At 44.1% G+C, this 25,681-nt stretch overlaps 1 long non-coding RNA gene across 2 annotated transcripts; it reads left to right on the top strand.

Moving 5' to 3' along the window:
- The first annotated feature begins 370 nt into the window (after positions 1–370).
- On the top strand, positions 371–22,086 carry LOC105065330 (uncharacterized). 2 transcript variants are annotated; one of them, XR_834930.3, is made up of 3 exons: positions 371–2,724; positions 13,264–13,371; positions 14,010–22,086. It is a non-coding gene; the product is annotated as an uncharacterized LOC105065330 (long non-coding RNA). The 2 variants fall into 2 exon arrangements; XR_006723096.2 differs by lacking the exon at positions 371–2,724 and adding an exon at positions 3,124–3,256.
- Positions 22,087–25,681: the final 3,595 nt, after the last annotated feature.

Here is a 25,681-nt window from a genome sequence, read left to right as displayed (position 1 = left end):
ATTTAACAGCCTTCTCTATATCAATCTCCAAAAAAACCCTATAAGAATTTCAATCGAGGTAATTTTTCTTTAAACCAGATTGTTTCATTTTCTGGACTCACATAAATCTAGGCACTTGGTAATTTCACCCTGATACTTTATCTACACTTGAAATTTTTCAGTTGCTCTTGAGTTATGAGGGAAATGCTAGCAAGTTTCTGCTTCCGCCCTGGTCCATTTTGGGAAATGTGCTAGATTTACTTGACTCTGACTTCTCCAAGTATCTGTCTTTCCAAGGAGCCATCCAAGCGCTGCATTAAGGCAGCGTTAATCTCTGCAGCTTTTCCTTACCATACAGAGATTGTCTCTTCTTGAGTCATCTTAGTTGATTGGAGGGAATCCCTGATTGCCCTTAATTTTCCACTCTTCTGACACTGTTTCCATTTCTGATACAGTTCACTGGCCTCGTGAAGGCAAAACAGAAAGCTAGACTAAAATAAATGAAAGTAAAACCTGGTTCAATTTCCCCGAGTTCCTGGCTAATGCTCCCTCTCCCTGCTCCCTCATCGCTTTAAGGTATTTAAAAAATCTTTTATTGTTGTGGCTTTTTCTCAGACCATCCTTCCATCACCATCTACTTTAGATTTTCTCAGTTCACTTTTGCATCCTCTTAGAATTGTTCAAAACCCCTCTCCCTATTTTTTCTTCTTTTTTTAAACCTTCTTTTTAAGTGTGCTGGTTTATGAATGAAGAGCCTTCTGTTTTTTCCACAGTAACTTTTGGCTATTCTCATGTGATCCTTTTTCATTTATCAGTTTGTCTGAACAGTTAATTCACTTCCTGGACAAGAGGATTTTCAAGAATCCTTAATTTGCCTAATTATCCACTTTGCCCCTTCAGTCAACCCTTTGTAATAGTATCTGGTCCTTCTAATCCAGTTCAGCGTCCTCATCTACCTTATAATCAGCTCCCCCAATTCTTGTCAGCATCTCTAGCTGCCCTGGCCCCCCCTTCTGCTTGTCCTTCTCCCATGATTTTAACATCTTGGCTGATTAAAGTCGAGCTCTCTCTTAGCTTTCTGCCAACCGAGTTTTAGGAGTGAGTCAAACACAGTTTTATTTCAGGCTCACAATAAGTCTTTTTTTCTTGTGCCAACAATCACGTGTGGTAAACATGCTGATTTAAAGAATAAGCAAATTCTTATTTTCATAAAACTGTACTTTTTTTTCTATCACCTCCGACTATTCATAGACCATTTCATTCCCTTAGGTGGTTTTGATAGTCATGGATATTCCTGTCAGACACTTTCACATGTTTTCTTGAAAAAAATCTCATTTTCATGAATACTTTTTTCTTGGTCTTAAACTATCTGCACTTGCTAAACTTGTGCTGTAGATGTTTCTTGTGGTTTCTGATGGAAATAGTTTGCTTACCAATCCAAGCTTAAACTTTTGCCCTTTCTCTGGGTGGGGGACAGAGTTCTCTGAACTAATTATGAAGTCATTCTTATCTGGAATTCGTAGTATTCATGGAGCAATCTCAGGGAGCTGCATGAATAGAGTTCGACACTTTGAGAAATAAAGGGGTTAAGTTATGAGCCGTGGCAACCAAACAATATGGCCCTGAAGAGCCGGGAGGAAGCCAGCCCTCCTAGCCAGCCCTGCAGCTCCTCTCAGGCCGCGCCACCGGCCTGGGCCTCTTCTGTTGTTGGCTTGTTTCCTCTGATTGTAATTCATTCTGTATTCCTTCCTGCTCCTCTGTCTTGGCTAATTGTTCTTTTCCCACACTACAGGGTTTTAATTTCCTCTAGTCATCGCCTTATCACCAATATCTACACTTCCTCCTCTCTTTCTGACCCACCCCCAGCTCACCACTGACTTTCAGTGACCCGGACGCGACCGCCTAACTACCTGTACCTTAGTTTGCCCATCGCTGAAATGGGAGCGCTCTCTCTCCCTTTCCTTCCAAGGCAGCCAAATCCACTCATCCTGGGACAGTCCAGCTAGTAACGAGCTACGGGCGGGCTGAGCTCTGTGACTATTGTCATGAACCCTCCGGTCAGTTCCACTAGCAAAGCTGGAAGCTGCAAGGATATGTCATTTGGCTGGGGTGGAGGGGGGGCGGTTGCCCTTATTTTCAGCTTGGCGAGGGAATCCAGCAGTATAGATTTTAATTTTGTCTGTGTGGCACAGGTCACTGACCAGTGCAATTTCCTCTGTGCTCTAAAAATCTGGGTGACATTTTGAGCAAACGTACTCTCTCTTTCCTTTCAGGGAAAAAAGAAAAGTTCTTTCTAGCCATCATGGCACGGTGTCGTGTTAGGAACGCCGTCACAGTGCACAGACTCACTACTACCCAAGTCTCCTCACATAGGGCTGAGGCAGCTCTTAAAACCCCTACAGGGCTTACACGCTTTCTGAAACTCTGCCGCCGTCATTCCGCTGGAGGAGCGGGATCGGAGCCGGACGGAGGCCGGCGGTCCCGGGGCGCGCGCACTGGGGCGCTGCGGTTGCGTTTTGCTCTTGGAGGCGGTCTCTTCTTCCCTCGCCTCTCGGTGCCCAGGCCTGGGGGGTAGTGAACAGTCCTCCGGCCGAGGCGGGCGTGGGGGGAGGCCTCTGTTTTAGGACCACGGTTCTGGTTACACCTGACGGGACTGCAGCTCGATCCCCACGGAGCCTTCTCGCACCTCGTCTGCTTCCACCAGTGACGGTCCCGGCTGACGGAGCTTGCACACCGCGGATTACGGTAGCAAACATAAAAGTTCTCTTTTTCTTCTTGAAGTTTGTTCCAGGGGGAGTTCTCCTTTCCCTCTTTTTTTATATCGGTCAACGTAGCAAGTTCTAACGTAGCAAGGCTAAATCTCCTGGCTGGGATTCTCATAGTTCAAGAATAATCATATTTAATCAAAAGTCGGCCTGAGAAAAAGGCCCACATACCCTGAGCCGTGGCGGTGATTCTGTGGTATTTGGATGCGTGTCTGTAAAAATATTTGGACCCCAGATGGTGGGTTGTTAGGTGCATTCATCCCAAACCAAAGTTAAAAAATATTCACACACACAAAAGACGGGGTGCAGGGCGGGGGGGGGGGTGTCGTCTCCGGGTTTTTTCCAGTCAGGGCGCGTGAGTAATGGCAAAAGAAACAGCTAAAACAATAAGATTACTGTGTTGGATTCTTCGTGCGTTGTCAGGAATGAAGACTTCAAGTAGCGCAGAAAACATTCTCTCCCTCTGAATAACGCATGCCTCACGCACAGCTCACTTTGACAGCTCACCAAGGGTACGTATTTTCTGAAAAACAGACTCGTCCTGCTGGTGGAGGAAGCTCAGTGGGGTGACCTGGCTCCTGCTCAGGGCCGCACTGGGAAGCAGCCAAATTCAGCGCGAAGCCGACAGCCTGGGGCCCCGCTCGTTAATCGGAAATGACGTTTTCTCTGCAGGTTGATTTTGTTTTTAACAGTCACTTCTCAACTATCTACTCTAACGGGTGGGGAGGCATAGGATGAATAAACCAAAACACAGCAAAAGAAACCTGCACTGCGGAGTGCACGGCGTTTTTGTGGGAGGGCTGTTAATTATGTCACTCTGTGTCATGCGCCGTGGGGCTTTGGCCGTCCATTTGCTGCTGTGTTAGAGCAAACAAATGTGAACTGTTTTCTGAAGGAAGTTTGGCTCTTGCCCGTGGGGCCGTCTTAGGCGGCCTCTTTACAGACGTAGGTCTAAGCAGGCACCTGGCCTGCTTACGGGCCTCTGTTCTGGAAAGTAGAGGCCACAATTCTAGCTGCAGGTCTGCATCTAATCAGAAATAGAGTTTTGACATGTTAGGTCCCTGCCAGACAATTGATTCTTGACGTCCCTGCTGCTTGATTCTTATCAAAGCTTGATTGGAGAGAATGACACGTATGGGAGGATGCAGACCTTTGGGTTTTTGTTTTTGTTTTTTTAAGATATTTTAAATGTTATCTCTGGATCAAATCAGATCTACACACTTTGTTTCCTCAGAGAACCGAGTTTTCGAGGACTTCGCTTTGCTGTGAGGCCCTGAGTGAAGTGACACTGTAGGAAGCAGCTCTTGGAAACTCACTTTAAGTGTTATTTATGACACCAGTGTCCTCTTTGAAGATGCACGGGAGAAAGTTCTTTCAGGTCTCCAGTCTCTGAGCCCCTGGTACCCGTCTTTCAAGGCATCACGGATCCTGTGATTGGTCTGTTTCCTTCATTGCTCAGAGTCAAATTTGGGGTCCCTCTGCAGTAACTGTTTGAATCTCTATGTTAGGAATTTCTGTGCAGCGGCTTTATTCCTTGCTTCACTCAACTGTCTTTTTCTCTTTGCCCTGATTTCTCTCTTTTGTTTCATTATATTCCATGATTTTTATGTCACCTAAGATGCATTTCAAAATGAGACTGGGATGGAATGGACTCTTACGGCATTTCCTGAGCAAACATCAACAGGAAAATACCACTGGAGATAGCCCCAAAGCATGAATGATTATGGGAGAACATTTGTGAATGTTTTAATTATCCTAGACAATTGAGAATTTGAGATAAGACAGCTATTTTTCATTAATTTGACTGAAGCACAGAGGAAATCGAAGGACATGTTGATAAAGAGGAAGCAAAAACTCCCATTCAGATAGAACTTTCCTACTGAGAAAACCAGGACACATAAGAGGTGAGGAAGGTACCCTCTGGCCCTTCACTGGGTGGAAAATGGTCCTGAAAGGGCCCATCTGGGCCAAGGGCTGAAGCCATGGGCTGCTTCATCTGGGGAAAGGGTTACCCTACTGAAAGAGTGAAACAAGAGAAAATTCATTCTCCATCACATTTCAGTGCTTCATATCCCTCTCGTCATATTGCACACATATTATTATTCTGATCTTAAATCTGAGCAAACGATTACTTGATCCCTATGTCCACCCTTAACAAGGAAGCTGCATTATGAAGATAAAGTCTATCAAATACATTCAACAACGTGCTTGGCATTGAGGAGAAAGGAGCAAGTCAGAGTCCCTCAACGAGCGCAGCCCTTCTTAGCCCTTTTTGTTTGTTCATTTATTCAGACAATATTAATTAAATACCTGAAGAGAGGACTGTAAGAGTAATTGTTAGGGCGGCACCTAAGTTACAATCAGTTGGGGACCAAGAAAGCCTACCTGAGGAGGGGGCACTTAGGTGAGGCCTGAGACAAGGAGCCTGTCCAGGAGTCAGGGGTGGGAAGGGAGAGCGCTGAGCAGGAGGAACAGGGTGTGCAGAGCCCTGAGGGCGGGGAGAGATGGCAGCGGCAGCTGGAGAGCAGGGAGGATGGGCCAGCGTGCCTGAGACGGGGGATGAGGTACCTGGCGAGATCGTACTGTAGTAAGGCATTTCTTCTCCCAGGTGTACTCGTGGCCCATGCCCTTCACTCCTTCAAGTCTTCACTCCAGCCACCTTCTCAGTCAGGCCTGCCCTGACCACCTCACTTAAATTGTCACAGCCCCCTTACCCCAACGAGTTTCCTTTGCACCTGCCACCTTCCAGCATGGTACACTACATGATTTATTCATCACGTTTCTTGTTTGTTTCCCCCTTACCTCCTTCCAGAAGCTTCAGGAAGGCAGGAATTTTTATGTTTCATTTATTGATGTATAACCAACATTTACAACAGGGCCTGGCAGGTACTCAGTCATAGCTTTGGAATGGAATTACATGGAAAAGCAATGAACGTTTTAAGCAGGGATGTGACCTTACCTCATTCATATTTTTGAAAGATAACTCTGGATGCTGAGTGAGAAGGATGCTTTAAATCTGAAAGGCACTTCTCTGCACTGCTTTACATCAACACCAGAATCTGAAACCAAGACTTGGCTGAATTTCTTTCCTTTTAAAATCATCCAGGTAGAGAAAGAAACAACACGGGTGTTATGGAAGCTTCAGGCACATGGGTGAGAGCCACAGTAGGAAGTCTGTCAAGTCAGGTCAAGCCAGAAGCACGCCCTCGTGCGTGCCTGCCAACAAAGCCCCAAGTAACGGGGATCATTACACGTCAGGTCACAAAAGCTGTGTTTGTGCCACGGTTCTCTTTGCTGGGGCTTGCTGCTGCCTTGGGGAAGAAACTGTTTACTTTTCATATCAGATTTTTATTTTAATTTTTCAGGTTTCACTCAAAAGCAAAGCAATTTGTACTAGTTAACTGTTTATAAAGAAATCTGTTGAAAGAAATTGCCTCAGGACGGGGTGCTCATACTCCACTGAGAGGAGACTGATTGGTTACACAGGTTTAGAAAACCTGCTCTGGGCTGACTCATTTATTCACCAAATATTTATTGAACATTTTCTACGTGCATGACCTTGCTGTGGTGGTCATGCACACAGGTTCCTTATAAAGCTTACCTTCTAGTTGAGGAAATGACATGTGTGCACAAGAAGTTACACAGAGAGTCAGCCACGCAAAATGAGCCCCAAGGCAGCTTGTGAGTAAGCCCTGAACCGGGGGTGGAGACGCCAGGCTGAGCTGTTCTCACTACCTCGGAGAAATGTAGTGTATTTTCCTAAAGCTGAGTGTACAAACTTCATTGAAAGAGCTGACCGTTATTCTGAGAGTATGCCCTTTGCACTTTTCGAGCGATAAAATGTCTTTTCTGTAGTAAGAGGATTGTGATGGTCGTCTTTTGCTTTGCTTTAAGTCTTTATTTTGGCAGAATAAAAAACTGCCAATCCAGTACTAGACTTTTTTATTATTTTGAAAAGTCTTGCTGGTCTGTCAGATACCCCGGACTAGGAACTGCTACTGTTGGGGGAAGCAGGTTGGGCAGGAGGGGTTCACTGACCACGTGGGATAACTGGGTAGGACGCTGATGGCCAGACTAGATGCACGTGGACATCCGGTACCGTCTCGCCAATCTTTGTTGAGTCGAATTTAACCACACTCTGCGTGGAAGGGATGTGAACAAAACCACGAGGTGGAAATGGGACTGGCCGGCTTGGAGTCAGTCTCCCCTCCGGGAAGAGTGGACATAGGTGATTATTGGAAAATAAGTTTGAAGAGTAAGACTGGGGCAGATTATGGAGAACTTTGAATGTTCAAGTAAGGAGATGGACTTTAGAGAAATGGGCAGCATTATAATGGGCAGTTTTGAAGCAGAAAAGTAACAAGAAGGAGTATTATTTTTAAAAGATTAATCTCAGTGGAAACTATGGACTTTAGATGATAATGATATATTGCTGGAGGTTCACTAATGGTAAAAGAAGTACCACTCTGGTGTGGGATATCTATCGTGGGGGAGATTGTGCCTCTGTAGCAGCAGGGAACTTTGTGCTTTCTACTTAATTTTTCTGTGAACCTGAAATGCTCTAAAAAATAGAGTATTTTTAAAAAATAGGCATCTGAGTGCAAAATGAGTGGGGCTGGGGAAGACCCTGTTGTGAGAGACCTGAAGTGTATATGGCTTGGGGAGTCTTCTTGAAGAAAAGGAATATAAAATCACAAACACAAAGTCAGGTACCAGTGCTTGAAAGGGGTTTGTCTATGCAACCTGGATGTCCTGGAGTTTAGGATTCATTTGCTAAATGATAAACCCACTTCTAGAAGGGCAGAGGTCCCAATCAGGGGGCAGTTGTGATAGCTCAGACCCAAGGACAGAAGGGCAGAGAACAAAGTACTAGCAGAGAGAATGGAAAACAGAGAGTGACCTTGGGCGTTTAGAGGGGAGGAAAACCCATCGTGATTAGTGGGACCTGAGGGGAGGGAGGGATCGGCAGAGGTGACCCTAAGGTTTGCACTGCAGTCAGAAACGGAGGAATCAGGGCAGAACGCTGGGCTGTGTTGCCTTCGGGTTGGTGGCTGCACCTCTCTGAGGAGGTGGGAGCCAGCGGGCAGCCTTTCCTAAGCGCCAGGCCCACCATCTTGGTGGACACGGTGTGTGAGAGAGGTTTCTAAGCCAGAGAACCTGAGTCTGAAGAGAGTGGCACCCTCAATGGGAGGAAGTTTCAATCCTGTGACATTTCAATGCTGTTTTCCCATTGGCCCCAAGAAATCTTAGAGGAATAGAAAACTGAACTATTTGCTCCAGGAACCAGAATAAAGACGGGAAGCAGTGGTTGCTGGTTAGCTTTTCCGGGAGTGGCCCAGAGGATGTTTACAGGAAAGATCCCTTTCTGCCCTGTGACTTGTAGAGCCGTTAGACTAGAAACAGGGCCTCCAGAGTGGAAACCCTCGGGGGCCAGAGCAGGCACAAATAAGAGATAAAACAGAAGTGGAATTTCCCCAGTCACAAAGCGCCCTTGCACATCCCTCAAAAAGAGAGAAAAGAAGTTGGAGAAGGCGGGTGGGGAATCTTCGTTAACATTGAATTACTTCTCTGTTCCTGCCACTGCCCTCTTCAGCCTTGCGTGTTTCGTCCCCCCCCCCTAAATTCCCTTCCATCGACTAACTAAGAATATTAAATGGAGTTGTATAATAAGTGGTTTCCCCAAATCATAGGTTATTTTAAAAGACCAGCCATCCTTCTTGTCATTGCAGTTACATCAGGTGAAATCACAGTATTTACCAAGGTCACACCTAGTTTAACCAGGACTGGAGTCAGGCTTGGCCTCCCCTCGTGCTCAGTGGGATTGCAGAACTGGCCTCAAATGCCAGGGTACAAAATCCTCTTACATCCCTCCCCAGCGCGGCAGGGAACGTGGTCGTTATCCTGTTTGCTCATCTGAGAAGCGGAGATAACGAGAGGCGACCAGGGAGAGTAATCAGCAGAGGCCTCAGATGGGCAGGAAGGACAGATTTTGTGGGGCCCGAAGATTACATAACTTTGAGGGTGCTCTTGAATAAAAAATCTTACTTTTACAAGTTTTACATGCATACATTGCTAAGGCCCCTCTCAGGGTCTGGGAAGGGCTTGCTAAAGTGGGAGGACCTGAAGCTTCACCTTCACCAGAGTAAAGGTAAACCTACCTCTGAATAAATGCTTAAAATCAATGTTAGCCTTTGCTGTTCTTTGTTTTTTAAATGTTTATGGAGCACTTACTACGTGCCAGGCTGTGAGGTCCTGCTAGGTGTTAGGGGTGTTACACATCTGGAAATTCTACTCTCTAGGTAAAGGGAAGGTCATTAAATATCAAAGCAAGCCAAACTCCTTATCTAAAGAATGTGGTTTGATTTGACAAAACATCCCAAGCTAATAAATGACTGCAAAGCACTTTGCAGACCTCCTTAACAGAAACATGGCACCAGTGGAAGAGGTGAGCTCTTTGTAATCATTACTTAAAATTATTTTTATTTAAAAAAATTGTAGTAAAATGCACATAACATAAAATTTACTGTCTTAGCCATTTTAAGTGTCCAGTTTAATGGCATTAAGCACATCCGTATTGTGCAACCATCACCACCATCCAGCTTCAGAACTCTTACCTTGCAAAACTGAAACTGTGTGCCCACTGTAACCTAACTGTCCATTTTCCCCTCCCCTGAGAATCACCATTCTTTTTTCTGCCTCTGTGATTTTGATTACCTATTGTAGTCAAATATTCTAGGAGTATTTATGTCTTAGATCTAAAAGAATCCATTTCTAGAGTACTTCATTCAGTATTTATATTTTTGTGACTGACATTTCATTCAGTATGTCCTCAAGGTTCATCTACGTTGTCGCGTGTGTTAGAATTTCCTTCCTTTTTTGAGGCTGAGTAATATTCGATTGTATGTATATACCACATTTTGCTTACTCATTCATCTGTCAGTGGGCACTTGGGTTGATTCCGTGTTTTAGCTATTGTGAATAATGCTGCTATAAACATGCGTGTACTTTCCTTTAGAACATTTGCATCCCCATGATCACTGATTAGAATGTGCTTGGATTAGTGCTTGCTTTTGCTCACATGTGAATTAAATAAAACAGCCAAATGCCTGAGAACCAGCAATCAAACTTAAGTTCCTCCTCATAGTTGACCCCATATCTCACTTCCAGGATGAGGGCAGTGGCCCAGTGGAGCCCTGATCTAGGACTTAAGGGATCTGGGTCCTGGTGCCGAGCAACACAGTGAGTGTTAACTACGTAAGTGATATTAGGGAAAATTCTTTCGTTTTGCTGGGCCTCAGTCTGCTCACTTGTCTTGTGAGTGATTTGGACTAGGAATTCCTTTCCAGGGTGTTCAGCTCTGCCTGTGCCTTGGGAAATTCCTCATTCCCAGGCAAACAAGGATGGTTGGTCACCTCCCTTCAGCAAGTACTCAAATGTGACACCAGATTTAAAGAAAAAAAAGTGCTAGATTAAATGGAATAGGGCTTTTTACTGCTCCCCCAGCCCCCAGGGAATATCAAAAGGGAATGTGGCAGCTGAGTCAGGTTAGGACAAAATTCCAAACGTGTAATTTTTAACAGGCATTTTGGGTAAGGGTTGATTTCAGATCCTGTTAAGAAGTCCTCCCTCACAGACATCTGGTTAGGGAGGCTTGTATGTTAACGATTAGACAAGAGCCAGCCGTTCGAGTCTCAGCTGAGCAGCTTAACACATTTTCCACTTTTAATAAATAGCTTGACTTCTCATGGAACCAACCATAACACAGGTAGGATTTCTTCCCCTCAGAGTGCATGCTTCTGTGTCATGGAGGAAAAGTAAAACAAACAACAGCAAACAAAACAAAATTAAACTAAGATGTGCTCCTGTCAGATCTGCAACTAAAAGGAAAGCTGAGCCTGGAATATGTTGAAGCACCCCCCAACCCCACCCCGAACCCCCGCCCATGTAGGAATGTGCTGACGTGCCTGCCTCAAATCCCAGATGAGCCCCCTTTACTGGGAGGAGGATTCAGCCAGACTCCAGCTACCACCAGCAAACAGGCAGTGCTGGTGTGAATGAAGTCAGTGAAGATTTGAGGATTGTTAACTTCTAGGGGCGACACAGATTCCTGGTTGATCTGGACAAAAGCAGCATTTCTGCTCAGTCTGTTGGTTGTGTATTTTTAAATTATTTGTGATTTCAGTCCTAGGTCCGTGGGCAGTTACAGCACATTGCTGATTTGACTGGGTCCTGACATGGGGCCTAAATGGTGACCATGGGCCTACACATACCACCTTCTTACAAGTACATAGAAATGAAAAGACAGTTCCTCGCATCAGTTATTGTTCCCCATAGAAAGTGGTTTAGTGACTTTTTAAATTGTCTGTCATGCTAGACTCTACACTTATAGATCAAGTTATATTTCATAAAACGTGTCCACAAATACATCATTCAAATTTCCTACATTACGCTAATGTATGTAAGGTAAGAGATTATTAGCCTCATTTTATAGATGCAGAAATGGAAGCCCAAAGAAGTGAGGAGTTTTGCCCACAGAAACAGAACCAGTAAGTGACAGAACTGGACTCAAACCTCCACCTTCTCAGTCAAAATCAGGACCCCTTAAAATGCAAACCCAACTGCTTTGCCTTTTTAAAATATCCCTTCCAGCATTTTTGCTAATCTTTCTCATTCTATTGGTATCATCTAAAGATAATGATTAATGGGAGTTTAGAGAGAGTGTTAGAAGAAGGTCAAAAGGCATGTTGGGTAACACCTCCATTTAAAGGACCAGCAGAGGAAGGGAAGCCAGCAAAGGGGTTGGTGGGGCGCTCTGAGAAGGGCAGAGGGCCGGAGGCTCCGGCTGCCTCCTCAGGCAAGGGCGGAGACAGGGAACCTCACGCTAGGGATAACAACCGACAAGGACCGAGGGCTCAGCGTCCAGGGAGGGACGGATGACCTCAGGGAGCGCAATCTCACAGAACCAGAGTCTTGGGCTCCGTCAGCGCAAACACTCACCCCCACCCCAGCAAAGCCCCGGCTGCCGGCTGCCTGCCCACACCACTCCCGTGACCCTGAGCAGCGGCTCTGCCGGGGGCCATGGCTCTCCTGAATCACTTTCACGTCTTAGGAGCTCACTCTTAAACAGTGCCTACTGCATGCTGAGCACTTTTTAAAGTACTAGGGCTGAGAGCCGTAAACAAAATGTTCAAACTCTCTGCACTCAGAAACTTCCCTTCTAATGGGGAGAAATACCTTAAACAAAAAGAAGGGCGCTGACAAGGCGGTAAGAAGTGCTAGGAAGAGAAGTCAAGCACCAGGTGATTGTGGGGAGGAAGTGGGATCATACCTTGCATTCGACAGTCAGGGACGTTCTCTCTGATACGATGCTGTTTCAGAAAAGGCCCGAATGAAATGACTAAGCAACTAGGGGGAAGAGCGTCTCAGGCAGAGAGTGCAAAGGCCCTGGGGCAAGGAACCGGGGAGGATGAGGCTAGGAGGTGAGAGCAGGGAGGGATGGAGGAGGGGGAACGTGGGTGCATTATGTAAGGCCCCGAGAATCATGCTAAGCTCCGTGTCACCCCATTTTTTGTCCAGAGAAACTGAAAAATGAAGTTGACATGTACTGAGATGGGAAAGTCTGTGGGAGTTTTGAGGGCGGAGATCAGGTTTTGACATACTAGGTTTCACACGCTCATTAGCTACACATCCAGGAGGATTTGCTGACAAGGTGGTTGGAGTCTTCAGGAGGGAGGCCCAGGCTACCAGCAGATAGATGGTATGTAAAGCCACAGACCAAATGGGGTGCAGATAGAGCAAGGCTGAGGTCTGAGCCCTGGGCACTCTCCCATCTACAATTCAGGAAGCCGTGGCATCCAATGAAGATCGAGATGGAGCGGCCAGGGAGGTTGGGCACCTGGAGAGAACGACGCCTCAGAAACAAATGGAGCAAGTGTTCAAAGGAGGGTGGGATCAGATTTGTACGATGCTAATAGATCGAGCAAAATGAGGGCTCAGAACTGGCCGCTGGATTTCGCAACATGGAGTTCATTGGTTATCTTGACATTGGAGTGAGACAAAAGTGGGGTGATGGGGAGAAAAGCCTGGCTGGAGTATGTTCAAGGGAAAATGAGGGAAGAGGAGGTGGAGACAGCAGCATGATAAATTTTTCAAGGAATTTTGTCATAATGAGCACCAGGGAAATGAGGCAGTAGCTGGAAGGGGACATGGGGTGAGAGGAAAGTGTTTGTTTGTTAAAGATGGGAGATATTCCAGCACATTCGCATATTTATCCAAATAAGCCAGTAGAGAGAGGGAAACTGATGATGCAGGAGAGGAGACTAAGGCAAGAGCAAGGTGCCGCATGGAGGGAGCAGAAGAGATGCAGGGCCCAGGGGAGTGCTGGCCTTGGAAAGGAACATGGACAATTTCAGGAGCCTTGCAGCAGGAGGGAAGCGGAATAGAAGGATGCAGACGCAGGCGCTGGATGGACTTACTGGTTCCTCTGTGGAAGATCTCTTACTATGCTTTTATTTTCTAGGTGAAATTAGAAGCAAGCCCAGCAGCTGAAATCGAGGCTTGAGGAGAGAGAAGAATCAGTAGATACCCGTCTTTGGAGAATGGGGGAGTGAGCTGGCTGAGGACACCGGTGAGGCTTGCCAAGGCCGCAGAAGGTGCAAGGTCACCTAAGATGATGTGATTGTTGGGTCATTAAATCTAAACCACCAAACGCCAGGTCTCCCTCTGCCCCCACCCCTCAAATGTGATCTCCTTTGAAACACGTAGCATCTATTGTTTTATTTGATCTTCAAACATTCTTGTCACATTTAACCAAGTCCCAGGGGCACAGCTGCAGTCAGGTCACATTCTCTCCAGGGTCAGGCTCAGAGGTGGGTAGTGGGGGAGAGAGAGGGGGAAGGGAAGGTTGATTCCACTGAGTCCTTTATCCCCAACCCCTAGGAACAGAGGGAGTCAATATTCTTTGAAGGTAGCAAGCTCCCTTCAGGAGGGTGGAAAGAAGCAGCCGGAGAACATGGCTCTGAGTTGAGAACTAAAAAAATGAGCTTTGATGTACTGAACCCAGAGTAAGACAGGCCTACCCAGCGAGGCCCGAGCTCCAGCAGACCATCACAGACCTCCCCAAGGGGCCCTGTGTGAAACTTACAGCATGGAGGAGAAAGGGAAGAGAACCAGTGACCCCTGGAAGCAGCTTGCCGCCAAGAAGGGAGGGAAAAGGACAGTGTCCCACGGGGTGCAGGTCTGATTTCTCCTCTTTCTACTCTGCAGTCTCCAGTCACGTACATCATGCTGTCTGGCGGGGACAGAGTGCGGGAGGGTGAGCGGGAGAGAAGGAGGCCAGGAGTGTGGCACTAATCCGTGTCCCCTACTTGGAAGAAGACAGCAGGTATGGGGAAGCAGGTTTCCCTCCTAACAGTCATGAACTGAAAGAAAGGTCTTGGACCAGAGAAGTCATGCATTCCCATGCCTGGACCGTGAGGCTCCCTTCTGCCCTGAAGCAAGCACCGGCTGGGTGAGAGGGAGTGAGAAATTTGAGGGTATAAACAAGGAGGTGATTACCACGTTGGCCTGTGTAACCCGAGCTAGCCACCAAGGGAAGTGCGCAGTGAAAAGGAGGCAGAACCAACCAGCTGGAGGCCCGAGTGAGGTCAAAGAGCGGCTGGCTGTGAGGGAATGTGTTGGAAAGCTCGCAGCCTTTCGCATAACCGGAAAATCACTACTATGAGCTTCTTGAGCCTTTTTGCTGGAATTGAACATACCCAGTTACTTCACGTCCTCACGTAAGCACGTTTCACATGTATTTATAAACGGCCTGATCGCTTTGTGCTGCGCGTGCTCCAGCTTGTTCCTTTGGAAGGGCGGCGCCTGGAGGCCTCGGTAAGACTCCATCCAGCGGGAGTAGGAGGGAGCCTGTCTCCCCAGCCACAGACAAACCCCCTCAACGGGTCCAGGGAGCCAGGGTCTCATTCCTCTTTCGGTGTTTCCGTCCCCCTGCTGACTCACCTTGAGCTTCCTGGCTACTACAACTCCCGTGTCTTTTTTGTTCAAGTTCTGCTGCCAGGCGGGGGCTTGCCACCCGGCACCCGGCAGTTGGATATTTCTGGCCTCCTGTGTATATTTATCTATATTAAATAGCACAAGTTGGAGGAATGATTTATTTGTGGGTTATTCCAACTCTTAACTAAAATCCTTACTTAATGACATTTTTCATCCATTTCTTGATGGTTTACTATTAGTCTCAGGAGTTTGGGTGGTGAAGGGAAGTGTATAACTTATGTATATCTATTTATTCAGCAACCACAAATGTTTATGGAGAGCTTCTGTGAGGTCAGCTCTGGGATACAGCAGGAGACAAAGCCTTCGTGGAGTGTGCAGTGTCAGATCAGAAGAAGGTCCATTCCTTTGGGTTTGTATTCTTCATAAGGGAGAGACCTCAGCTTACCTAGAGACCTGAACTTGTCTACTGGAGTTTCTTCTTCTCCCCTCTAGTTGTAACAGAGGAATTGTTCCTTATCCCTTCAAAAGCCAGGCTGTTTCTACTTTGGGCGTCATCGCCTCTCACCTACTTTCTCTCTCCTGCACCACCCATCTCTGTCTTTCTCCATTAGGTGATTCCCTTCAGCATGTTGCATCTCACCTTCAAAACCCTTTCCTTGACATGTATTCACCTCTCCAGCTACTGCTTTGTGTTCCTTTACAACAAAACATCTTGAAAAAAAGAAATTCCTCTACGTGTGGTGCCTCTGAAGCTGGAAGCAGCGTGGATGTGTTTGGAACGGCTGCGAGTGCCATGGCAGGGAGCTGATAAGGGAGGAAGAGCACTTTCCAGGGCGGTCGGCACTGAGATCAAAGCCCTCTGCAAATATTTTGATGGGAGGTGGCTGTATCATAGCAAAGCAGGCAGTGATGCCCCTCAGAGCACCTGTGCTGAACCCTGGTTCTACCATTCCATAGCCGATGTGACCTTGATCAAGTTAGTTACCTTCTCTGAGCCTTAGTTTCCTCATCTATCGAATGGAAGGAGAGATATTGCTCTCCTAAGATTGCTGTGACAATGAAATAGAACACATGAAAGCGTGAGACAAATGTTAGGAATTATTATCATACAGTAACATTTCTCCACTGCATTTAAAAAGAAGGCAGCTCATCCCAGCCTGGGCCTGGGTTCTTCCCAAACCAGAGCCTGAGCCAAACGCTTGCATGCATGATACCCCTATTGTCCACTCGGGAATGCTGTCCTGGAGCAGGACTGGGAAGAGGAGGAGTGAGACAGGGAAAGAGGAGGGAAGGCTGGTACAAGTATGTGTTGGTCAGGGCTAGGTCTGTCCAGGCTGTGGGTGACTGGTCCTCGATCTCACACAACTTTCCAAGGAGCCTTATGAAATGCATCTCTGAACAGTTCCTTCAGGGGGACTTAAAGGGGGAGCACGTATCCAAAGACTTCCATCTCCGTTGATCAGGGGTGACCCGCTGGGCACTGACCAGCCCCCATCTCTTCAGGGCTGCCTACGTGTGAGTGCCAGGTGGACCCCAGGGGAGGAAGTGAAAGTAGAAGTTGCAAGACGTGCAAAGGCCATGTCAGGCTGTACCTTTGAAACATACTCAGAATGGGTTCCTGCAGCAGTGGCTGGAGTTAAGAGGTGGGATCAGGAGGATCTGAAATGGAGCAGAAGATACAACCCCATCTGACAGAAGTGAGAGCAAAGATGATGATGACATAAATTGGCTTTAGTATTTACAGCAAGTATTTTAATACCATCTCTTTGTAGAACAAGAGGGTAGACTTTAGACATTAGTTTTCCATTCTATTTTTAGAGGAACGATGTGTTTCTATAGAATTAAGAAAGTCAATCCCCAAATGCCCACCTGGCTTTTTATACCAAATTACAATCAGAGGCAGCATGATCTAAATGGAAGCGACCCAGACCAAGACCTTGGATAAACTGCTTAACTTCACCAGTGAAGCAGGGGAAGGGATTATGGGGTAAACTGCTACCACCACCACCACTACTGTTACTACCACTACTGCTTGCTGCTACCACAACCAATATTTTCTCCCTGTATTCTAGTGGGTTTTTTGTAGAGGAGGATGAGGGAAAAGGGAAATTTCTCTCTTATGGGACAGTAAATTGCTTCTAATTTTTCACTACTACAGTGCTACAATGAACATCTGTATACATATGTGAATATTTTTAAGGAGAGAATCTTGGAAATAACTGCATAGGAACATTTTGACAGGTATTACCAAATAAACAACTTTAAAGGCTAGCAGTGTACACAATGATATATGATAATAATAGTCAACTATATAGGCAAACATCCTCTGACATAAATCTTAGCAATATTCTCCTAGAACAGTCTACCCAGGCAATAGAAATAAAAGCAAAAAGAAACAAACAGGACCTAATTAAACTTACAAGCTTGTGCACAGCAGAAAAAAACCATAAGCAAAACAAAACAACCACCTACGAAATGGGAGAAAATATTTGCAAATAATGTTACTGACAAAGGTTTAATTTTCAGAATATATAAACAGCTCATATAACTTAATAACAACAACAACAACAACAACAACAAAAAACCAATCTAAAAATGTACCGAAGACAAACAATTCTCCAATGAAGGCATACAAATCGCTGATAGGTACATGAAAAAATGCTCAATATCGTTAATTATCAGAGAAATGCAAATCAAGACTACAATGAGGTATCAGCTCACACCAGTCAGAATGGCCATCATTAAAAAGTCCACAAATGATAAATGCTGGAGAGGGTGTGGAGAAAAGGGAGCCCTCCTACACTGCTGGTGGGAATGTCATTTGGTGCAGCCATTATGGAAAACAGTATGGAGATTCCTCAAAAAACTAAAAATAGACTTACCACATGATCCAGCAGTCCCACTCCTGGGCATATATCCAGAGGAAAATCTAATTTGAAAAGATAAATGCACCCCAAAGTTCATAGCAGCACTACATACAATAGCCAAGACATGGAAACAACCTAAATGTCCATCAACAGATGACTGGATAAAGAAGATGTGCTATCTTTATACAATGGAATACTACTCAGCCATAAAAAATAAAATAATGCCATTTACAGCAATATGGGTGGTCCTGGAGATTGTCATTCTATGTAATCCAGAAAAAGAAAGAAAAATGCTATATATCACTCATATGTGGAATCTAAAAAAAAAGAAAGAAAAAGAGGACACTACATCTACAAAACAGAAACATACTTGCAGACATAGTAAACAATCTTATGGTTACTGGGTAATAAGGAGTGGGAAGGGATAAATTTGGAATTTTGAGATTTGCAAATGTTAACCACTATATATAAAAATAGATAAAAAACAAATTTCTTCTATACAGCACAGAGAACTATATATAATATCTTGTGGTAACCTTTAATGAAAAAGAATATGAAAATGAAGATATGTGTGTATATATATATATGTATGACTGGGACATTATTCTGTACACCAGAAGTTGACACATTGTAACTGACTATACTTCAATAGTTAAAAAAAAAATATATAGTCAATGATAGTCTATACTCAATTTGTCAATTGTTTGGTCTATTTCTTGATTTTAAGTCTTACTTTGTAAGGACTTTTCCATTATGAAAATCATAAACACTCTCCCATATTTCTGTTCAGTAATTTTATAATTTTGTTTTGTATTTAACACACAGATTTAAAAATCTATCCATTTTTTTTAATTGGTGAGAAGTGGAGATGGAACTTTATTTTTTTCCCACATGGATAGCCAAGTTTTCCAACACCATTTGTTAAATAGTCTAACCTTTTCCAGGGTTTGGAAATGCTGCCTTTATCTTATCTTATATTCTTATCTGCAGTCTCTGGTCTGTGCCATCGATGTATTACCCATTCCAGCAACAATTCCACATGATTTAATGATAGTAGCTTTATGGTTTATTTGATAACTGGGAGGGCAATATTGTTGTTTTTGTTTTTCTCCTTTTCTTAGTTATTACTGAGTACTTACTTTTAGGACAACTTTTATAATTACTTTATGTTCCATTATAAAATCCCTTTAGGTTGTTGGTCATGATTTACTTATATTTTCTGTATGAAATCTTACCCAAAGTCATCCATTTACAGTAAAGCATGGAGGAGATAATCAGATGTTTGAGGAGAGTGAAGGCTTGAAATAATTGTTGTGGAAAGTAGACGACCTGGCTTATTCAGTTGTCCTGCAGTTGAGGAGGAAGCCAAGAATTTATAATAGCATCTATCTGCAGTTTGGGTGAGTTTTTCATCCATGCTCAGCTGCTTACAAGCCGGCATGAAGAATGATTTGACTCCCACAAACTTTTGGTCAACTAATCTTCGACAAAGGAGGTAAGAATATACAATGGAATAAAGACAGTCTCTTCAGCAAATGGTGCTGGGAAAACTGGACAGCAGCATGTAAAGCAATGAAGCTAGAACACTCCCTTACACCATACACAAAAATAAACTCAAAATGGATCAAAGACTTAAACATAAGACAAGATACAATAAATCTCCTAGAAGAAAATATAGGCAAAACATTATCTGACATACATCTCAAAAATGTTTTCCTAGAACAGTCTACCCAAGCAATAGAAATAAGAGCAAGAATAAACAAATGGGACCTAATGAAACTTACAACCTTCTGCACAGCAAAGGAAACCATAAGTAAAACAAAAAGACAACCTACGGAATGGGAGAAAATTTTTGCAGATGAAACCTACAAAGGCTTGATCTCCAGAATGTATAAGCAGCTCATATGACTCAATAAGAAAAAAACAAACAATCCAATCCAAAAATGGGCAGAAGACCTAAACAAGCAATTCTCCAAGGAAGAAATACAAATGATCAATAGGCACATGAAAAAATGCTCAATATCACTAATTATCAGAGAAATGCAAATCAAAACTACAGTGAGGTATCACCCCATACCAGTCAGAATGGCCATCATTCAAATATCCACAAATGACAAATGCTGGAGAGGGTGTGGAGAAAAGGGAACCCTCCTTCACTGCTGGTGGGAATGCAGTTTGGTGCAGCCACTGTGGAAAACCGTATGGAAAGTCCTCAAAAGACTAGGAATAGACTTACCATATGACCCAGGAATCCCACTCCTGGGCATATATCCAGAAGGAACCCTACTTCAAAATGACACCTGCACCCCAATGTTCATAGCAGCACTATTTACAATAGCCAAGACATGGAAATAGCCTAAATGTCCATCAACAGATGACTGGATAAAGAAGAAGTGGTATATTTATACAATGGAATACTATTCAGCCATGAAAACCAACAACATAATGCCATTTGCAGCAACATGGATGCTCCTGGAGAATGTCATTTTAAGTGAAGTAAGCCAGAAAGAGAAAGAAAAATACTATATGAGATCACTCATATGTGGAATCTAAAACAAAAAACAAAACATAAATACAAAACAGAAAGAGACTCATAGACATAGAATACAAACTTGTGGTTGCCAAGGGGGCAGGGGATGGGGAGGGATAGACTGGGATTTCAAAATGTAGAATAGATAAACAAGATTATACTGTACGGCACAGGGAAATATATACAAGATCTTATGGTAGCTCACAGAGAAAAAAAATGGGACAATTAATATATATATGTTCATGTATAACTGAAAAATTGTGCTCTACACTGGAATTTGACACAAAATTGTAAAATGATTATAAATCAATACAAAATGTTTAAAAAAAAGAAAAAAAAAGAATGATTTGACTGGGTTCACGCTGGGTTTGGGTGAGGGTAAGACAAGCATAACAGAGGCAGAGGGGGCAAAAGAAATATATTTTTGTCTCTGTCTTCCTTTCAGTAAAGATAGAATAAACAGAATTGTGTTTTCTATTCACCAAATAGGAATACATGTGAAAAAATGAAGAGAGGTGCAACTTTTTTGTTTTGTTGTTGTTTTAAACATCTTAATAAAATAAAAATGTTAACTTGACAAGAAACCTAAATTACAACTGATCTTTGTATTGCAAAAATAATTTATCATACATATATAGTCATGTTATCCACGAGATGCTTTCCTTGTAACAGGAGAGCACTTTTGGTGTGAACTCTTATTTTTCAAGTGTGTATGTATTTCCCTAACATTTTCTTTGGTACTCAGCATTCTTAAATGTGTCCCCAGGGGGATCTGGAAATGTTGGTACATATCCATTTGGCAGTTTATGGATTTGTTAGAGTGTGGGAAAATTCTGAGGTTATTTTCAGGTTATGATATCTTAATACTTCTTGGCAGGTCCAAAGAATTGTTTATTTTTTAAACTGTAAAGATACCTTAGTCTTGGTCCTCACTGGGAGGAGAAATTGCTGCTATCTTTGAAAAAATATCATTGAAAAGAAAATCTTGAATTAGAAAATTGAGGACCTAAAATCCAGATGAAATACAAGAATTTACTAGTATTTCAAATTGTTTGTTGGTTTATTATATTTTCCTTTACTTAGACAAGCAAAGACAAGCACTACAAAACAAGGCAGTCATAAGGGGAATGATCGTGAATATGATGGGTTCCCCATGGATGGGATGGCTATCACCAAGGAGATCAGAAACCCACTTTTTACATTGTCCCTCTCTGTGAACCTAGGCTTCATTCTCTGTTCCGCCCCAGGGAAAAAACTCAGAGCTTCTCCTTTGGGGCTTCCCAGACTCTAGGAATGTTCCCCAGTGATACCCAGGCTCCAACTACTGCAAAGAAGAGGACATGATGCCCTGGAAGTTGCTCAGGAAATAATCGCACCCAGAGGCGCTGGCTGCTGTTTTCATAGTTCCCATCAGCCTTCAGAATATTCTCCATAGTCTTCAGTCATGGCAAGCTGGACTCATGCAATTCTAAATTGTTGTTCCAGTCTAGACTCTCACTGAACCAAAATGTGGTCAGATGGGGTGACTGCATTTTTCAAGAGTTGCCAGAAACCTCACATTCAACTGCTCTATTCATGTATCCTATGTATGGTCAATAATTTATTCCGTGAACTTTGAGGGAAGACAGTGAAAATAAACGTGAACCATCAGTGTATTCTTGGCAATTAGAAAATTCACATTTCAGATTCTGACTCCTCTTGACTCTGTCTTTCGCCATCCAATTATAAACCCGGTGAATTTTGCCTAAAAAACATATCTCTTACACCCATCCTCTCCTATTCGTTGGCACTGCCAAGCTCTTGGTTCAAGTCTTCTTCGCTTCTCATCTGATATGCTGTAAAAGCCAGCCTCTCTCATCATCTGAAAATGTACATCTACTCATAGTGCTTCTCTCTTTAACAATTTTCTGTGGCTTGTATGCCCAAGTGGTTGATCTGAATTCCTTCAAGTTCTGGTCCATGCCTGTATGTTTCCTGCCTCGTCTTCTGTCCTTCCCTCTGTGATGTTCTGTGCTTCTACCACATAGAACTGCCTGTGCTTCCCGTGCTGTTCCCCTTGCCCAGGGGTGAAATTCAACATATTTAAAGAACAGGAACCCGTCAGTCAGAATGAACCACACGAACACGCAGAACTGCTTACGGCATTCTGCTGAGTATCAGCCCTGGATACTCTTCCTAGCACCTTGACCGTGATTCTCTTCCTGGGGAACTTCTGCAGATCTTTTACATGATCCACAGAAGACTAGCCATTAAACAGCGGCTGGAGGTAACGGCGAGCATCACTTAGAAAGGTTTACAAACATGAAGACGCCATGATTGATGGGTCTAGTACCTATGCAGAGACTGAAGTACCTGCACAGCAGGCACTATTTGCAGAACCTGAAATGACCCTTTATATTTTTTGAGATGTGCTCAAAAACCACTGCCTCGTCTCTGGATGCTTTGTAAATTGTTTTCCCTGCTTCTGTTTTTCAGAATTTAATCAGCAAGAGACATCTACCTCTCCCACAGGCCCAGCAGCAGATCAGTTTTTGAAACAGGCTAGATCTTTCTATTTCCATGCTGACTAGGAATCATTATGTCCTGAACTGACCTAGAAGTACAAGGAAAAGTAACAGAATCTTCTCCAACAAGAAAGAAAATAATACATGTTTTTCTTCAATCCAAATAATGGCTGTGTGAATTAGGCATCATTAATCATATTTCCTACATCAGCATTGTTAAGAAATGATCATCAGGTCACTGCTCGATGCAAAACTCTACACTAGCGTTGAGAGGAATTTAAAGAAGTGACCGACACGAGCTACAGTCTGCTGTGGAGATAAGACATGAACAACTGAGGTCGTAATTTTTACCGAAGCAGTGCGTTATGTGTCGCCCTCAGATAACGAACACCGCGGCAGCTAAGGGGAAGAAGTGACTTGCTCTCTTTTTCAGCCAGGTGAGGCTTTCTGGAGGAGCTGGGCCTTGAGCTGGGCATTGAATGGTAGGTATCGTTTCAATACTGTCCCAGCAGGAGAACCAGTACCTGCTATGGAAATAGATAACAGAAGGCAGGGTCAGGTAGGGCCTTGACCTTGAGATGAGGCTGGTGAAGTAAATGGGGTCAGACTGTGAGGAGAACTGTGCCAGGAGGAGGCACTTGGGCTTTAGACAAGGGGTAGACCTCTTCAAGTTTCATTAAACTGAAGCTTGACGTAAAGCAGCGTTTAAAAATGTTAATCAGATGAGAGTAGCTAGCAAGCAGAGTGCCGGGATGTGGAATAATGGCAAACAGCATGGGTTCTGGGGTCAAGTATTGGGTTGGAGTCTGGTTCTGACGCTTTCTAACTAGGTAGACTTGGACCAGTTACTTACCCTCCAAGTCTCCATTTAATCAGCAATAAAAATAGAGGTTATACCTCATTCTAAGGGTTATAATGAGAATAATAATATTTCACATTTATGTCTGTTGTCTCATTTAATTCTTACATCACTGTTTATTTTTTTGTGGTAAAATATGCATAATATAAAATTTACCATTTTCACCATTTTTAAGTGTATAGTTCAGCACCGTTAAGTAAATTCACATTCCTGTGCACCCATCATTGCCATCCATCTCCAGAACTTCTTCCAAGCTCTCCAAAGGGAAACTCTGTACCCATTAAAAACTAACTCCCTGCTCCCAGCTTCCAGGCCCCAGTAACCACCCTTCTACTCTTCATCTCTGTGAGTTTGACTACTCTAGGTGCTTCACACAGGTGGAACCACACAGTGTTTATCCTTTCATGTCTGGCTTATTTTACTTAGCCCAGTGTCTTCAAGGTTCATCCATGTTGTGGCATGTGCCAGAGCTTCCTTCCCTTTTAAGGCTGAATACTGTTGCACTGAGTGCCTTACATTGCTGTTTTATCACAAGAAAATAGGACTTAGGGAGGTTAACTTGTCTAAAGTAACACAGCTAGAAAAATAAAGAGGTAGGATTTGGACTGAAGCAGTCTGATTCTGCATCACATCCTCATTTTCCCTGTATGTCCTCCCTTGTGCAAGTAAGAGACATGATCCAATAAATGCCTGGTTTTTGCTTTCAGGCTAATTAGAACTGAGTTTCTGTAGCTTGCAATAGAAAGAAACCTGACTAATACACTGAATCCAGTGGCCCTCCTGGGAATGGAAAGCAAGAAGCCAACAAGAAGCATTGTGAAGGTGTGTGGTGTAAGGAGAAGAGACCTTCTGAGGTTAGGATACCTGGTGACGAAGAATATTTATGACTGAGTCGGTGGAAGAAGTTGCTATTTTGAGTATGAAAGAGAAACTTCTGGTACTCCCAGGAGTCCTGCGTGCTAGCTAGCTTCCAAACGCAGCTTCCACATCATTTGTGATTACTAACCACTTCATTGCCTTCCGAAATCTCTAACTTGTATACGGTGTTCAAGGTCTGCTTGGGGTAGGGCTTTGGGGCTCTGACTTTTATCCTCCATCCCCACTTAGTCATCTAGGGTCAGTCTCCTTCCAGGTATAGTCCATTCACTGATCTGCTCATTCATTCATGTATCACTCGCTTGCTGAGTGCTTACTGCATGTCAGGTGCCGAGCTGGGTGCTGAGGACATAGCGACAAGATAATAAACACGGTCCCCTCTCTTTAAAGAGGAGTGAAATCTAGTGGAGAAAACAGGCACAGAATGGACTTATCACACAAATAAATATAATTAGAAATTATGTTAAGCACATAAGACGTTGGTTGGGAAGATCTAATTTAGATGGAGGAGAGTGAGGGCATTAAGAGGAAATAACATTTAAGCTAAGTCCAGGCCAGGGTGAGAGGTCAACACTGAACTGGAAAGGAGAGGTGGGAAGCAGAAGGGTTAGCCTCGCTTACCCAGAAGAAACAAGTAGTTCCCCGGCCAGGAATGTGAGGCAGAAAGGCTTGAAACTGGTTTCTTTGAAAGCTGCACAGGGACTGGAAAATCAATCAGCCACGGCAGGGACCCCGCTGCCTGTTGCTCTGTCACCTCTCAGTGACTCTACTCATTCATTCGTTCTTTTATTTCTTCTTTTAAGAACTATTTATGGAGCACTCACAGGTTGGGGCCACTGTGCTACATGATGAGAGTTCCGGAGAAGGAAGACAGTCCCCAGTCTAGTTTGCAGCAAGAAGGCAGAAGCACAGGTGGGCCCTTCCTCAAACGATTCCAAGAGACACCCACGTCTTCCCCTTAGGGAACCATCAGACACAGGCTTGTGTGCTTGTTTGCTAAGCCCTCTCTCTCTAGGCACTCGCCCCCAGCAGACTTGTGCACTTTTATTGTTCCTCAGAGATTTCAATCTGGCCCTTGCAGCAGACGCAAAGCTCATTTACCCTCATAAAGCGAAGAAAGAGACCACGTGGGGAAACATGGCAGAATGACACCAAACAGCAGGGCTGCCCAGCCCCTCAGATAAACATAAGGAAAGGTCATCCAAACACAGGAAGGCAGCTGTCCTCTTGCCTTTTCCTTTACCCCCTCCCCTTCCTCTCCTTGGCTCCCTTATCCCCAGAGGGTGGACCCAGCCTTTCCCAAAGTT

The sequence above is a fragment of the Camelus bactrianus genome, chromosome 9 (genome assembly GCF_048773025.1).
Source record: "Camelus bactrianus isolate YW-2024 breed Bactrian camel chromosome 9, ASM4877302v1, whole genome shotgun sequence".
Classification (NCBI taxonomy): domain Eukaryota; kingdom Metazoa; phylum Chordata; class Mammalia; order Artiodactyla; family Camelidae; genus Camelus; species Camelus bactrianus.
This window is presented reverse-complemented; position numbering and strand designations above follow the sequence as displayed.